The following is a 16,962-nucleotide window of genomic DNA, read 5'->3' as shown; positions in this document are numbered from 1 at the left end:
ATTAACATGCATCATTATGTAATCGGGCCATTTACCATTTATATGATACCACTAAAAATCGTAACATTTGCACACACAAAGCTTTTAATTTTCACATATAGAAGAACTTCATAGCAGCTTAAAAATATCTATAAAACCCAAATAGCTAAGTATGATTTGGATCAATAGAATCACCTTTACTCATGGAAGCAATCTTCTCCACTGATTATACTCTATTTTAAAAGAAAGAAAATTAACCCAACCGAAGACATACTGAGCCACGTATTTTTACTTACTCAGTTAATATTCCCGACATTTATGCTACAGAACTACCATCATCCTGTTTGAACAGATAAGAAAACTAACCTTTAATCCTAACTTCCTTAGTCTTGTAAATTAATTTCCTAGGGCCACAAGAGGGATTAAGCGGTAGACCAGCCACAGTGAAAACGAGGCAGGGCTCTCTATGCAGAGCATTCTCTCAAACGTTAGTACTATTTAGTGCATTCCCTTTCCAGATTACATATTCACTAGAAAAAAAGCCAATAGGGGCGCCTGGGTGGCGCAGTCGGTTGGGCGTCCGACTTCAGCCAGGTCACGATCTCGCGGTCCGTGAGTTCGAGCCCCGCGTCGGGCTCTGGGCTGATGGCTCAGAGCCTGGAGCCTGTTTCCGATTCTGTGTCTCCCTCTCTCTCTGCCCCCCCCCCCCCCCGTTCATGCTCTGTCTCTCTCTGTCCCAAAAAAAATAAAATAAACGTTGAAAAAAAAAATTTAGAAAAAAAGCCAATAAACTAGAAAGTTGTCGAGAAAGATTCTGTAAGATAGCAATCACAAAATGCAGTCCAGGGGTCACAGAATTAATATCCACTGAAGCACCCGTTGGGACATACAGATGCCTGGACCCAGCTCCAGATCTACTGAGTGAGAACTATGGACAGATCCCTAGAAATTGCTTTTTAACAAATCCCCCACTAGTTCTGTTACACATGAAAATTTGAAAGCCACCGTGGCTAATTCCTTGCAAACCCCTACAGCTGTCATTTGGAGTTGCAAATTTGACAAAAGTCTATAGCCTCATTGAGGGTCATCTTTTAGGATTATGGAGTTTGAGGTGGAATGTTCCCCAAATTCCATACTCCTCTTGCAGATTTCGCTTTGGAGGCTCACAATTCCTAACAGGTCTCTAGGAACAAGCAAAGTAGGCAAACAACAAAGTAGCTTAAATGGCAAAATGTTTACTATGTGCCTACTCTCATGGCACATGGCTCTAGAGGTCTTGGGATATATAGATCTCATTTCAACCTTCTGGTTGGCATGATCACTGCCATTTCACAGCTGGGAAACATTGTCCAGAGAAATGAAGTAACCTGCTCAAAGTTACTTAACTGAAGGTGAGCAGATGTTTCGACCCATATCTACTCCAGCTCACTGTATTTTATTCTACAACATAGCTCCTCCCCATGAATTACTGCTACCTCGATTTCAGGATTTAAGGGGAAGAGCTTTCCAAATGCCTTGAGCAAACCAGTCAGTTCTATACTTTTTCCAACCCCATGCTCTGTCCACTAACAGTATTCCTTTTAAGCTCAAGTTCATAAAAGTCAGCACCTATTAGCACAAAATAATGGCATGAAGTAAACAAAAATCTAGAATTCTCCCTCCACGATGTAACTCCAGATACAAATCACAAAGCAACTTCCAGGCCATCCTCAAGCTCAGACTCCACAATGGCAACCTAGTAGAAGTCTAGGGGCACCCTTCCAGTTAGCGCCATCTTGAGACCATAAAGCTATTTGCCTCAGCCACATGAATGTAGGGAAAACCAGATGGATTTCAAGTAAACCTAAGATGGGTCAAAAACATGGGCTAGTCTATAAAACAACAGAGTGGCCCACATCCCTGGAGCACCTGCATGAAATCCGTGAACCGAGTCTGACATTTGTTAACCCTCAATGCTGAAGACAAAGGGAGGGTTCAGACGTCAGAACAAGGCTGTCTCTGGAAGCCCAATGCCCCCACCACACCTCCTAGACTCTCCCAGACTCTCAAGTGTCTAGACTCTGAACTCAGAGTCTAGTTCAGTTACAGGCTGTGGTGTCTGCTGCCTGTTGGAATGTGCCAGAATGCATGTGGGGAGACCGTGGGTCCCTGGGACCTAAAGGTTAAGCTGTGCTGGTGGGAGATCGCTGTGAACAGACTACACATTACAGGTGAAAAGAAATCAAGAAATGTGGGGAAATGGGCCCTGCTTACATAGATGGGTTAGAAAAAAGCTTAGGATGGAAAGCCGCCGCCACAGGGCGAGAGGGCCCCCGGTTGGCTAGTGAGATACTGAAGTGGGATCACAAGTTAACTTGTTCTACCACCTGCAGGAATTAACTTTCCATCTGGTGCCAACGTGCCTTGATCGCAAACTCCATTTGCCCCCGAGACCCTTCGCTTCTTATACACAAGTGAACGATTACGGTCTGATTGTTTCCTTCACGTTCACCACGTGTGTAAGATCTTGAGCAGTCAATAAATACAGAAATGAAACCCGTTTGGGGCTCTTGTCTCCTCCCGGACATTTGCCTCTCTCGTATTCACTTCCGCATCCACTCTCTTGCTGGACAAGAGAGAACTCCAGACTCCCCGTCTGTGACAAAGAAACATATGGCTAAAGTCCGACTGTTTTAGTAGAACTAAATATGCACACACAACCCTGAGATGTACACAACTGCCATTCGAGATTTTAATTTTGCTTAAGTGTCCTGTTTTTACTGCAGCCCTCTGATGTGTGTGCTACAAGACAAATGATGAAAAGTACAGGCAACAGCAGGAGGAGGAGGGGCTGGATGACAAGACTTCAAATAACCACTATCATTAAGGTAATGATCCTTCACCTTACTGCATAGGACCCAAAGAAAATTATTATCTCCCATTAAAAATAACGACATAGATATAGATTTGTATACAGGAGAGAGCTTCCCAGGACATACTGTTACATAAAAAAGAAAATGGTTACATATTAATGTGTAAGCTAGAAATCTATTCTTGTAAAATATCATGTACCCATCTGAATCCATACATACACAAAATAAAGCTACTGCTATTTACTAAGCACTTATGTATCAGTGACTATGAGTCGTGCTTAGCATGTGTTCTATCAGTTAATACTCATATCCTGGAGATGTAAGCATTAAGACCATTTTAGAAATTAGGAAACAGACTCCAAGGGGAGACCTGACCCGGGTCACAGAACCATCAAACGGCGAGACTGGGAACCCAACTCAAGTCTGTCCAATTCCGGGACCCACTACAGCATATTATTCATTCCAAGAGATAGCTTCAGAAGCGTGTTTGCCCAAAATATTAAAAGCAGCTGTCTTTAGAGGATGAGATTTTTTTTTCTCTTTTTCAGGATTTTAGAATATATTCGAAGCCATTTTAAGCACTATTTTTAAAATCTCAATAACAAAACCTTTAAAATAACAAAGGTATTTTAATTGGAAGGATAAATAAGCAGCATGAAAATCTTCCCATCTTCCATAGATCTAATTTCCACTCTAAACAGCCCCAAAGTGGGCCACTGATCTTCGATTAAATGTGACCACAAAAAAATATATGGAGTTGCCAAAATATCAATCACTGAGGAGAGAAATCCTTACCATGCATTTCGGAAAAATTCTGGATCAGGCCATTAACACAAGACCATTTATCTCCAGACTCCTATTCTTCCAATATATCCTTACATTCATCACCAGCCAAACACTCTTCTTCCCTACTCAACTTCCCTCATGGGCTCCCCACTATCCAGTAAAGCCCAAAATATTCTTTAGCCGCGTATCTAAAAACCTTCCACGATCAGGCCCCACTCTTCCTCCTTCAACTTGTCTCCTACTACTCCCTAGTGTAAAAGCCACACTCCAGCTAAATTTAGGCCTGTTGACTTCTGGAGTGTCCTAATCAGGAATGTCTTCGCAATGACAAATCTCAATCAACGTCCGACCATCTTCCAAGGACCGAAACAGAAGATGAAGATCATTCGATAGAGGTTTCCTATAAAGGGATACACATAAGAAACATAATGCTAATACCACAGAATGAGCCACATCAATAAGCACTGAGCACTATAAAGCATTTAAAAAATTTTGCATAGCGAAGTGACAAACCAGCTTCTGTAAAATTCAGGAGCTCCTTCGTTGCAAGAGATCACATTATACAGCACTCCACCAATCGAGCTGTGACTCACACGTTGGAATTCTCATTTAAGTTATTTAAATAAGAACTCTTAGAATATTTAGGTATTCTTTGCATAAATAAGTACATAGAAACAGAATCATCTGGCCAAGGTATTCCTACAAATTCTTTACTGGGTCAGATTTCCAACTCCTTTGAATGGCAGGCCGGCTCAGTTACTGTGGTCTGTGCTTTTCCACAGCCATCTCCTACGTATCATTGGTGAGGCACTATTTCTTCCCAGGGCCATTACTCCTCCGAGATTTTCTTCCAATCAGCTGACCTCCAATCTCCAATTTCTGATGCAGGCTCCAATCACTGAAGTAAGTTGCCACATGGCTGAGGATAACTGTTAAGTCACATCCCCATTTCAGACACATCAAAACGCCAAAATAGAAGTTTGTCCCAGAAATGACGAAGTTTGGGGCTCGCAGAAATACACAGAAACTCCCTGTTTGACAATGTAAACGCTATGTACAAAAATGACCGCAGAGGAGAGATCTACAACAGAAAAATCGTTTCTCTGTTTTAGTCCGACGTCAGGATCAAGATCGTCCCCCAGCCCTAATCCATTTTCAGCTTTTGCCACACTTCACTCAGAGAGATCCCTCTCCTTGTCTTCTGAGAATTCCCTCCATACTGATGTCCTGCATGACACCAATTAGAGCTGGCAGGAGAGGAAGCAGGCCGCCTGCAGATCTTCCGTTTAAAGAAGCCATTCTTTTTTTCTCTTGGTACCTGCAGTATTCTCTTCTCTGATAGGGGAAAACCTCCAGATCCTACCTCATTCAAGCTATGGGCAGAATAGCAAGCTTGTTATGAAAAGGATCATGCCACGAAAAATAATGACTGCACACACAGGCCCGATAATTCTCATTTTTAAATAAAGCAGCAGTGCTTTTGAAGCCTTTTCAAATGTTTTTTCTAGGGAGGCAGAAGTCACAAGTGGCCTCATTTTTCATTTAAGTCCAAGAGTATTTACTCAATGCTATAAGTGTTTAGACCTGTACTTGGTTTGGGGAGGAAGCTCCAAGAAAAAGAAGATCCTACTCACATCAGGCACTCGCTCACTCAAGTAAAACTGGAGAGAAAAAACAAACGCACGAAGCAGGTTACATACTGCATTTTTTCCTAGGTCCAATTCAGACCTTTCTGCTGCTTCTTTCCTTTTTTTAAGTCTGTAAGGAAGGGCTACAAGAACAGCATATCAAAATGTCAGCAATCTAAAAATTAAGTTGTCAGCTTTTTCTCCCTACTGCAAATTACAAAAGAATTAGAGGTTTGGTGCTAATAGAAGCTTACCATTCTAAAGTGTGCAATTTAACCAATCACCACGGGGTCTAAAAATGCAATACCAAAGACATTTCCACCAAGTGATCTGCAGTCCTGGTATCTAATTTCAACTTCTCTACTTGTGTTATTCTTCCCATTTCCAGCTTCCCTCCCCCCCCCCCACCCCCACCCCTTGCTTTGGAAATGTGCTCTGGAATAGCTACCCAGTTAAGAACTGCCCAGGGCCTCCACAGGCATAATACACTCACATGAAAAACACGACAGTCAACCAGGGAGGCAGAAAAAAAGACAATGAAGGTCTGCAGCCATTCTATAGGTCTTCACTTCTTCATGCTCACGCCACACTGCATTCAGCAATCAAAACACGAAATGTACTTTACAGCTTCAGAATTTCAGACTTCTGCTTATAATTTATTCAATACTAATTTGGGTGAAATGTGTCTGTGATCATCTGTGCACCAGAAATCTAAGTTAGAATTAAAATGTTAAATTATAAAATAATTTGCCAAACAAAACTTTAAATGGAAATCAACTACCCCAAATCACTGCAGATATCTTGCAAGCTTGTGAAATCTCTAGCTTTTTCCATCGTTGCCAGTTGCCAATTGCAATCACATCACTTAAAAATAAATCAGAATACTGCCTACCCAGAAAATACACTATCTTTATAGACCACAGCTACTTTTAAAACACAACGCTAATTACCTAAACCAAAAATTTAGCAAGAATAAGAATGCTCTTTTAGTACAAAGAATAGCAAAAAAAAAAAAAAAATAGATATATTGGCTCTGTGCATAAACATAATTATATAGACTCATTATTCTTGCTCTCTAGATAATTTTTGAAATGACCCTTTTTAAAGATTACAGTACTTTCCCCCATAAAAGGAATACTCAATGGGTTCTACTATTTCACAAAAAAACCTCTTCTTCTTTGATCTATGGAACATACTTTCCTACACAGCCTTGAATTCACAATACCTTATGGCGCAGTTCAACTTGAGAAAGGAGTCTCATTCATTTATCAGGCAAAGTTAAAGGCAGCAAGATGCTTCAGACCGTCTGGTTTTGCCTGCCCCACCCTTGTTTCCTTTGAGCCATAGTGATGTCACAACACCAGGCAGGGCAATGACTTCACTGCTCCAGTTCTCCCTTCTGAGCACACAATTCTTTGCAGCCAAGGCAAATGACAGCAGAACCCTCAGGAGTGTCTGATGAATTCCCAACAAATTAGCAGCTAGCCCGCCTTTTGAAAGATGTAGCAACTGTACCACCCAAGATCTCTCTAAAAGGAAGTCGTGCTAAAGATGAATTTGATTCGTGGTTTTCAATAGTAAGTCTATCTTCCATAATAAAGCTGACATTCAGCGGGGGAAACTGTAGTTGGAAACTTGGAAGACACTATGGGAATTAAAGAGGATCAGGGCAGTCGAAATCAGAAGCCTCTCTCTTCATTAGAGTCAAATTCTCACAGAAGAGAAACATGTATATTTTTCAGCCTCTCTCTTCATGGAGAGGACATGAATTCTAATTTGTGAATTTTAAGACTTTTTTAAAGCAGAAGATGAATATGTATATTACAACATGTAAGACAATACCCTGGACAAAAAGTTCCTCTCATATTTTAACCCCACATATAGTAAATCCAGAAAAGATTCACAAGATAATGACAATATCACATCTCTCGATATACAAAGCCTTGCCCCTCTTCCATCGGGGCAGCCCCTAGTGCATTTGACCAAACAATTTTAAAAAACCAACGTATGTATAAATTAGCTTCTGATCAAGTAAAAAAAAAATATATACATATACATATATATATATATCCATATCCCTGGTCTTCTGTTTCAACACAACTCAAAGCTGGCCAAAGTCCAAGCACTGTAAGGAATTGACAAAAACTGCCTTTAACCTAAATCACATTCACGAAGAAATGGCTTGAAAATTAAATGTAAACAGTTTGCTGAGACACTGATTTTTGACCTGTATCTTCTCAATCCTTCACCTAAAAGGGGTATTACAAATTAAATAAAGTGGCTACTTTTTTTTGTTACTGATAAATCATTCACAAAACGTCCTTTTTTGCAAAAAATTTTTTGCCTGAAGTGGATTAGCGAAACTTGATGCAGTAACTTGTGCATCTGATATATTTTGCTTTTCAAAACCATCAGAAAATTATAATGCAAATAAAAGTCTTTGGTATTCAGACATTTTTATCAGTGCTTTGTGAAATTAACCAATTACAGTTGGGTTTCTCAATCTAGCCTTTATTTCCTTTCACAACTTTGTTACGCCAACTAAAGTTTTTTTTTTTAAAGTTTGAAACCAAAATTAAGATGCATTTCTTAAAAACTCTCAGTCAAGATATAAATCACCTCCTATTCCCCAGAGTTCACTCAAGCTTGATGTGCTCCCGTTTCTTAATGGGGCTTCTCTGCTTAATTTGCAGCAATTGGCCCTGGGTCCGGGGCTCCCAGGTATAAGCGTAATTTTATAATGTTTGATCCCTTGAGACTTTCAGTATCAGAGTAAAACTTAAAAAGAATGCTTTTAGGACTAAGAGTGAAGACTCTGCCACCAGGGATGTTAATGTTAACGAAGGGAACCTCCAGTACACCTAGCCACCTCAGAGAGCCTAAAAGGAGCCCCCAAAAAGGTCAGGCAGGATATCTGCAAAAGCAATTCTGCAGGACTGCAAGACTAATGTAAAAACACTGAAACACCAACTTAAACACGTAATGGAAGCAGTGCATTAGCTGGACTGCCTGGCCCTCTCAGGATTTCCCAGCCCAGCCTCCACACGTAATTAATACCACATGTTTTCTTTATCATTCTGTTTGTTCTGCAACAATCTCTTTCCAACTTTAACCCTGGCTGCAACTGGAGGAGAAAACCCTAGAAAACTTTGGATTCGTAGGTATAAAACCCCCCGAAAGAACAGACTGCTCGCACTGCAAAGGACCAGTTACAATTTACTAGGTAACCACACCCACCGCATTGCAGAAGCCATGAACTTGGCGGGGGATGGAGCCGAGAGGGACAAGGGGGAGGGGAAGAAGTAGGGCGAGATGAGAGGCGAAAGCCGAGAGAGCGAGCCCCCACGGCAGGAGCCGGGAAACACCCGCCCGGAACTGGCTGAGACCACGACTCGCGCGGTCCGAAGCCCCGGCCTCCCCACCCCCACGCGCCGCAAAGCCGCCCTCGCAGACACCTCCCGAGGCCGCTCACAGTCCCTCGAGCGCCAGGTGAGCAGTGCGGCTCCCCGCCCCTCGGCCTCCCCGCGCTCCGGCTCCAACGCAGGGGGCAAGGGGAGCTCAGGCCGGGGCTGGGGGCGCCGCAGGTGCCGGGCCAGAAGCAACCTCTCTAGGACGCTCCCTCCTCCTCCCCCAGGGGGCCGGTTGCAGCCCCCGCCGTCGTCCGGGGGACGCCGCCCCAGTTCCAGGAAGGCGACAAGTTACATAAAAGCGGCCGGCCCGCTCCCGAGCGGGGATGCTTTGTGCCGAGCGCACCTTACCGGCCCCGCGCCGCGCCCGCGCCAGGCAACCCGGACGAGCCCGCAAGCCGCGGCGCGCTGAGCGCAGGGCCCCTCCCGCCGGCCGGCCGCCCGCCCCGGGCGGCGCCGCAGTGTCGCCCCCGGTCCCCCGCCCCTCCCCGCGCAGCCCGCCTCTCTCTCGCCCCCGGCCCGAGGGGTAACTTAAAACATGGCGCCCCAAACGGGGGATCTGGGCAAATTGGTACAGAAGGGACGCGGGGACCGAGCGCCCCTCCCGGCCAAGGCTCCGGGGGGAGGCCCCCAGGCCGGAGGCCGGTGCTCAGGCTCCGCGCGCCGGCCCAGCCGATGCTGCAGAGCGGCGGGCGGAGCGGGCACGTCCCCGGCGCGGCGCGCAGCGCACCGGCTCGACCCGGCCCCGCGGGGGTCCCGGCCGGAGGGCAGGCGGGTTCCGGGGCCGGGCTCCCGCAGTTCGGGCGGCCGTGCGGCGCCGGAGCCACGCGTCAGCCGCGCACCCCGCGCGCCTCGCCCCCGGCCTCCGGCTCGTCCTCCGCGCCTCTCAAACCGGAGACCCCCCTCGGATCCCCCCGCTCCGGCGGCCAGAAAAGTTACCTCGGCTGGGCAGGGAGCCCGCGCGCCGCGGCGTGGGGACGAGGCTCGGGCTCGCGTCCTCCCGGCTGTGCGCAAGAGGCTCGGGCGTGGGGAGGAAGCCGCAGACGCGGGCTGCTCGCCGCCGCTCCCCGCCCCCCTTTGCAGGCGGCTCGGAGGCTCCGCGGAGCTGCGGCGGGGGCACACGCCCAGAGCCGGCGCAGAGCAAGCCAGCGGCGTCCTGCCTTCGCCTCCCAGCTGCGGGGGCGGGGGCCACCGCGGCACTTTAGGACAGTTAGGTCGTAACTGGCCCCTCCATCCTGGCGCAGGGGTAGCAGACGCGGGGACAGCGCCTCGAGACAGTCGCCAATAGCGTTAGCCTTTGGGTCTCCACTTGAGATTACTGCCCCGGCTCTCTGTCCCCTCCTCACGCCTCCCAGACAGTCCCTGTGAGAGCGGGGGGAGGGTGTTCCGACCAGCAGGTGAGTAATTTATAGGCTCAGGGACTGCAGTAATGTTCCTTTTTTTTTTTTTTTTTTTTAAAGATAAAATTCAAATTGGTGGCCTCTTGCTCAGGTGGGTGTTCAAGAAATATTAAGCTAATAGGGAACACTTGAATTAAAAGGGGGACGGGAGAGGTTTTCTGTCTTTTGGTAGCTCCCGCCTCCTGACTCCCACCTCCCACCATAGAAGTCTATAAGTTACAGGTGGTCTCCCAAGCTTCCAAGTCTTTCAGGGAAGTAAGTCATTATCGGCCAGGCTTTCAGCAGCAAGGGAGAGGAGGGGGCGGATGCTCTGATTTACAAGTGAAAGAAATTATTCTGAGTAGGGTCACAACACCTAAGCTCCAGCCAAGCAGCCAAGGCATATTTACTAAAGTGTTTACGGCCCTCTTTAAATATTCCTGGTCACCCTTTCTGGAACGCACCCTCTCACTTAAGGGGAGAGAGGCGGGTGATGGATTCACGAAACTATGGCATTTACTATTGGGTGCCAAAGATGTGGTGCAGAATCAAAGCCTGTGGCAGAGATTAACAGGCTTGGTCTGTCAGTGAAGCCTCTGGAGGTGGGGAGACTTGGCCTGGGTTTCTTGGACAGGGCAAAAGCTCTAGAAAAGGGGAGGGGGGCATTTTTCAGGTGGCGTGGGAGAGAAGGTTGGAAAATCACGGTTGCTATGTTGCTATGGAGTGTCTGAACCTGTATCCTGTGGGAGATGTGCAGCTTTGGGAAATTCGAAGCAAGAGAATGTGGCTTAAGTTCTGTCAAAGGAAAAAGAAGCTGGTGACCTGGAGAATGCATAGGCAAATACAAGACGCTGATAGGAAGCGATGTTGGCATTGCCTCAAGTGTCACGGGTAACAAGGACCTGAAGTGTCAAGTGACAGATAAAGGTGATAGTTCAAATCCTGGAAGATATATCTGGGGACTACCTGTATTAATTTTCTGTCTGGGCTACAGGAGGGCACATACCAGATTTGTACGTATATGGCTTTGTGGCATGTCAGATCTGTGAATGAAGAAAGGCTTTTCTTCCATGTTGTGTGAAATGCTCTCCTTTAGAAGTGGACTTGAACAAATTGTATTGTTTACAACAAAAACCAAGTTGACATTATCATTTCAGACACAGATGGCTTCATATTTTCATTCACTTTATTGCCATATTTCTGCTGTGTTTTTTTTTTTTTAAATCGAAAGCAAACTGTTTTCTCCTTGATTCACAAATCGTATTCTTTCTGGTGATGGAGAAAATCAGCAAAAACGTACAGATGTCTATTTTCTTGGGAGAAAATGTGAGAATACTAAATACTATTTTTTAAAAGTTAGAAGTACCTAGCTAATTATCCTAATATCCCACGAAGTCAAATTTTGGAGTAAAAACCATACTGCTTCATAGTTAAACAGTAAATCTGGGAAACAACTGCTATGCAAATCTTTGGCTCTCAGCTTGTCTTTTTTGTTTTTCCTAGCACAGATAGAAAAATACCAAACAAAAACTCACGTACAGCATTCAGCTCTACCGGTAACATGCTCCCATCTCTGTAATAAATGTTTACTTCTACCTTACTAATATCATGCAGGAGCCCCTCATAGTCCTCTCTGTCTCCCCACAGTGCCTCACTGAGCACATTGCAAGCCAAGCCCTGAACATTTTTGCTAAATAAATGGATGCTGACCAATGGGCTCAATTGTCACTATATTTGAGGGCTGCGTTTCCTTATGTATGATATAAGAGACTGTCTCCAACGTTCCTTATGCTTCAAAAATACTAGGGGTCTATAAAATAAAAAGACACGATCACTTGTCAATACCTGCTGAGCAAAAGCAATAATGAAAAACCTTTTTTAACTCTTATCGGGAAATTTAGTTATGCGCTTTTCTACATGGAAAAGAGAAGGAAAGTAACAAAATTAAGTAGAAAGCAGGGTGGTGATCCCATTACAGTTGGATTTGCTTTCTTTTGTAAAGACTAACTTCTCCCTGCATCCCTCTTACTACCAAAAATGAAGCCACCTGTAACCCTAGAGAAGCCCTTATTCTTACCAGTATGAAACCCCTTCTGGTGCTTTTCCAGTAAGTTACAGAAATGCAGCTCTTAGGTTGAGGGAATACCTTTCACACAGTCCCAGAGTTAGTGCAGATTTGTCCTGCAAACCCAGTCCATCAGATTCCCAGTTTACTCTATCCACCGAAATAATCCAAGAAACATGGGCAAGGATTCCATGACTCCAGCCCAAGTCTCAGGATGCCTGTTCTGGTCTCAAGCACCTTACTAAGGCTTACCCTGCCACATCCATCTAGTAGAATAAATTATTCTACTCCACACAGAATATATTACTGAAGGCCAACAAGCCATCTAGATATCTAGCCATGGTACAGAGAAAAGGGGTATAGCTAACTTCTGGTAAAAGACGTGTGTGAAACTTCACCCCAAACTATAGAAACAGGATGTCCCAAAACCTCTACCCAACCACGGGTGTCATCAGCATACTGACTCATTGGTATCCGTATTCTGCTCTGCTATCTGTTGAGCAAAGAGAACTCCAACCTGATAGCCACGGCAAGGGCAGAATTTGCAGATTGTATCACGGCCCTACGGTCAGCCTCCTCAACAAGACCCCAGAAAGAAATGGTAAAGAATCTGTCCAGTGAATACATCACAACTTTGCCCTCCAGCATGAGGCTTAGAAGAGTATCAAAGGCTAACCAAACCCTACAAAGGTGGCCACTCTAATAGACATGCAACACTCATTTGCCTTCTTTGACAACCTCAGACTACCATCACATAAAGCACTGTGATACTTTTTAAAATTTCCGTATTCTCCAGCACTTCAAGTTGACTGTTTTTCAACCTAGAATGCTTTAGTAAAATGTTAGCCACATTTGCAGTAACTAGTTAAGGCGTGTTGTATGCTCAGGATAATGTCAGGCGCCTGAATTGCATATCAAGTCCTTGAAATCAGGATACAAAGTCTTCAGCCACAGCCTTACCAGGGACAACAAATAAGGGAAGTATGGGGATTAATGCCTCATTCAAAAGCAACAAGCTTATTCTAATGAAATAAAAATTTGTTTAGGAATTTCTGGGGTTTCAGAATAGTGTCAAGTTTATAGCTCGTTAAAGCTTCCAGATGCTGTCTTCATTCAGGGTTTGTATACATCATTTCTGGGGTCTGTATACATGCAGAGCACAGATGCCAAATGAAGTAAAAAAACCACCAATAATTATAAATGCAGCATAAAATGTACAAAAATATGTACACATGCGAAGAAGCAAGTTTAGACATGCCTACACATCACTTTAAAAAATCACTCCTATTCATCAGAATTTCATATTTGCCTCCTTTCTGTCTTTATGTTATACTCTTGTAAAAATATTAGTCATAAAGGTAGGGCCAATCCATATTGTGTAAATTCCACTGTATTAAAATATACAAAAACTTACTAAGTTTTTTTTTTTTTTACTTTTTCCATTTCAAGTAAATTTTAGAAATCTCAGCACTTTTAAATAGAATAATTAAAAAAAAATTTAAGGTTATTCTAATCCTTGGTTCTTTATAAGGTTTAAATGCTCAATTCTCTTCTTCCCTTAAGTAAAAATAAAAATCCATGAAGACTGTATTTGGCCAGTTTATATATAATGGCAAAATATAAAGAATGGAAGTTGGTAACCTATAAAATTGCTAAATTCAACTCCCAAACTATCACCATCTGAGACTACTGTGATATATCAAACATGATCGATATTGGGTTATATACTAAGACACTTAACATTTCAATCACTTTGCCCCAAAGGACGTAAAATAAATGCCAGCAAGCCTCTCAGTCTCCTATAAAGTTGTAAATAATCCTAACCAGCTATTATATTTTTTTCCTAACAGCAATCAACAAGAATTAGCTGAAGAAGAAAAAAAAAAAACCGGGTAATAAGACACATTCATATGTCTGGTTTATTAACTTAACTTTGTCTCCAGCTTTATGTTACCCTCTTCAGGCAAACATGCCATAATTAACTTTATAAATTAAGAGGTACACAGCTAGAACTGCACCAAGAAAAATGTCAGCTTTGCTTTTTAATTTGATTCCTGCTTTCTGGCACTTTTTTTTTTTCCCCTTTCCAATTACCTCACTGTACTTACATACTTTAACTGCATGGGTACAACCTGAAAATGTGATTCCACTCTAGTCCACAGCATCTAGAATATTCTGGGAATCAAGGAAAATATCATCTAGAATATCTGTGTCCCTTGAAATAAATCTGGTGTTTAATAGGTCAAAGCCATTTTTTAAAAAGCTTCTGCTATTGACTCTTTCCTGTTCAAGGTGAACTTGGAACATGCAAGGTGGGCTTATTTGCAGCTGATAGCAAATCTGAGAAGGATGCCAGAGTTTCTGAATCCAGGTTGTTTGGAAAGAGCTGAAATTGTATACTTTTCATGTCAACAATAATCTTGGAGAGTCATAAAAGTATTCACACTAATTACATTAGAATCACTCAGAGTGCTTGTTAATACCACCCATTCTTGGGTCCAGCCTTAGACTAAGCAAAGCAGAATCTTTGGAGGTGCCTGAGTGGCTTAATCAGTTAAGCATCCAACTTTGGTTCAGATCATGATCTTGGGGTTCGTGAGTTCGAGCCCTACGTCGGGCTCTGTGCTGACAGCTCAGAGCCTGGAGCCTGCTTTGGATCTGTGTCTCCCGTCTCCTTCCTCTCTCTCTAGCCCCTCCCCACCTCGTGCTCTGTCTCTTTCTCTCTCTCAAAAATAAAAGTAAAAAAAAAAAAAAGGACCTCTGGAGTCCAGAGAGCAGGCACTTTTAACAAGGTCCCAGGACCCAGGAGACCAGCACACAACAATAATCCCGCAGGTGACAAAGTTAGTGTAGTATTAGGCCAGATGTTTCCTAGAAGTTGGAACAGAGACAAGCGGTGGGAGGTTAGCCTCATTCAGGCATAGAGGTGAGCAGAACTAAAGGGAGTCTACACTACAAGTCAGCACGCACTTTGCAAGAGTTATTGCTTGGATCCTGTCGTATGCATCAATTTGCAACAGCAGTTCATTAGCAGTAAGTATAGTAATAAATAACAATGAAAGATTGTTCTGTACCCAATTCCAGCAATAATTGGATTAGATGCCCATTTATTGAAGATTGCAGTAAAACTACAACTCTGACCTTAATTTCCAAGTGCACAAAACATCTTTACAAAGTTGCCAAGGGATGTCTCATTAAAACAGGAAATGGAGAACTAATTGCTGGCAGTTTTGGTTAAGTGTGAGACTTGACGATCTCAAACCCTGCAAAGGGAGACTTTCAATTATGAATACATTCTGGTATAACATACATATGCAAACAGACACCCCCTGCACTGATGAGTGGAAACTAATGAACAATAAATAAAGAAATTGACCAGAGGCTATATCTTTCTACCCTTAAGTACAACCTGAAGAATTTTGTTTCAGAAAAACAGTATCATTAATCCCATTAAATTAATGGTTTACTGTAAGGGTCTTACATTTTTCATATGGCTTCATAAGGTTCTTTTAATTTTATAGTCGATGAGACTTAGAAGCATGAAAAATTGTATTCTAGCACTACATCTACATATATTTAGGTAACAAGACAGCATTGGGGGCATCAGAAATATTTTCTTTCAGGAAAAGAGATGTTAAAGAATGAGGAGATTTCAGCTCAATAAAAGAGGGTTGCTATTGAAATGTGCATCAGGCTATCTTATGAGCAGTAGGCTCTCCGCCTAGAATGTTCAAAGAGATACCATAATGTCAGTATTGCCCCAGAATAGAGTCCTCCGTCAGGTGGGCACTTTGGCAGTGTCATATTTAAAGTTATGTCCAACTCTGAGATCAAATTGTTTTCCAAGTGTTTGCCACTCAGAAACCAGGAATTGTCCACAATGCCTCACTATTGAGGTAGAACCTCAAACGTTGACTTCATTAAAACACACAGATTGATATATATTTCCATGTTATGGCATTTCCGACAAAACTTCTCTGCTATAGGTTGAGATTCATTTGCCATTGGCTTAGGGCTTTTTCTCTGTGAATCTGATGATAGTATCCACCATCCATTCCCCTTCCACATGTTTGCTGTGATTAATAAATTTAATCTACTTGTCCTACACTTACTCATGAGACCCTTCTTATCTCTGAGCCAGGTTTTGCAGAGTGACCTTAGGTGGCCGAGGATGATACTGAGTCAAGGTATAAAAATTCTACCTAGGAAACCATTATATTTCAAGCCTTTTCCTGAATTTTGTCCAGGTGTTTCAGTGCCCATTCCCAAATTATTCCACTGTTTAACAAAATCAGGCATACACCTACCATATTACATATATGTCCATGAACACCATTAGGGCTCAATGAACAGAGTACTAGATGATACATTAAAATCATGATGTGGCCTTGGGCAAATATCAGCTTTTCTTGTTATCAATATGCATTGAAATTATTCCTTCCATTTTCTATTTTATTAGAAGAATGTGATGGGGGGGGGTGGCGCCTGGGTGGCCCAAAGTGACCGACTCTTGATGTCAGCTCAGTTCGTAGTCTCAGGGGTTGGGAGATGGAACCATGCGTTGGGCTCTGCACTGACAGTGCAGAGCCTGCTTGGGACTCTCTCTCTCCCTCTCTCTGTCCCTATCCTCTCTCAAAATAAATCAACATTAAAAAAACAGAATCATGTGATAGTTCTCAACCATGCCTATACATTAGAAGAATCACTTACAGGAACACTTAAAAAACAGCAACTAAGCTTCATGTATTCCTTTCCTTATCTTCTGAGAGAGAGAGAGAGAAAATCCCAAGTACTGTCCACACTCAGTGCGGAGTCTGACATGGGGCCTGAGCCCATGACCCTGGGATCATGACCTAAGCTGAAAAT

The 16,962-nt window shown here is 43.4% G+C and overlaps 1 protein-coding gene across 7 annotated transcripts in view; it reads right to left on the bottom strand.

The window, feature by feature from the left end:
* Window positions 1-16,962, bottom strand: part of EPB41L3 (erythrocyte membrane protein band 4.1 like 3) — a 233,368-nt gene that overhangs the window by 138,681 nt on the left and 77,725 nt on the right. Inside the window, exon 1 of one of the 7 annotated variants that reach the window (XM_045458831.1) lies at window positions 9,592-9,797. The exons of 2 other annotated variants lie outside the window; for them this stretch is intronic. The gene's annotated coding sequence lies outside the window, so the exon portion shown is untranslated. Of the gene's footprint in view, window positions 1-6,470; window positions 6,594-9,003; window positions 9,026-9,591; window positions 9,798-16,962 lie in introns of those variants that run through there. 4 more of the 7 variants (XM_045458847.1, XM_045458869.1, XM_045458833.1 and 1 more) reach the window with 4 other exon arrangements.

The sequence above is a fragment of the Leopardus geoffroyi genome, chromosome D3, assembly GCF_018350155.1.
Source record: "Leopardus geoffroyi isolate Oge1 chromosome D3, O.geoffroyi_Oge1_pat1.0, whole genome shotgun sequence".
Classification (NCBI taxonomy): Eukaryota; Metazoa; Chordata; class Mammalia; order Carnivora; family Felidae; genus Leopardus; species Leopardus geoffroyi.
Note: the sequence above shows the minus strand (reverse complement) of the source record. Positions and strands in the feature narration are given on the sequence as shown.